The sequence below is a fragment of the Sceloporus undulatus genome, chromosome 1 (genome assembly GCF_019175285.1).
Source record: "Sceloporus undulatus isolate JIND9_A2432 ecotype Alabama chromosome 1, SceUnd_v1.1, whole genome shotgun sequence".
NCBI lineage: Eukaryota > Metazoa > Chordata > Lepidosauria > Squamata > Phrynosomatidae > Sceloporus > Sceloporus undulatus.
In genome coordinates, this window is record NC_056522.1 from 353,954,763 (window position 1) to 353,955,219 (window position 457).

General features: G+C 53.2%; 1 protein-coding gene across 2 annotated transcripts in view; it reads right to left on the reverse strand.

The window, feature by feature from the left end:
- ASB2 (ankyrin repeat and SOCS box containing 2) overlaps positions 1-457 on the reverse strand; it is a 50,400-nt gene that overhangs the window by 22,723 nt on the left and 27,220 nt on the right. The window lies entirely within an intron of this gene.

Below are 457 nucleotides of genomic sequence, written 5' to 3' on the forward strand. Positions count from 1 at the left end.
TCTACCAGGAAATGATCCGTCCATGACAAGGGGGAAATATTAACTATTTCCACCCACGGATTTTCCGCATCCGAACAGAAGACCAAATCGAGAGTATTACCTGCACAATGTGTAGGACCCTGTATCAGCTGGGACAGGCCCATGGCCGCCATGGTCTCCATGAATTCCCGAGCCGCACCGGATGGAACATAGCTGGCCGCAAGAGGAATGTTGAGGTCACCCAGGACAAGAAGCCTGGGCGTCTCCAACATTAGCTCTGCGACCAGCTGTGTCAGCTCGTTAAGGGAGTCTGCTAATGCACGGGGTGGCCGATACACCAACAGAATCCCTAGACTGTCCCTAGCTTTAAGGTTCAGGTAAATACACTCAATATAGGACGTCTGACGGATGTGGTTCCTGATGAGGGACACGGTGTTCCTATGTATCAAGGCCACACCCCCCCCCCGCCCACCTAACC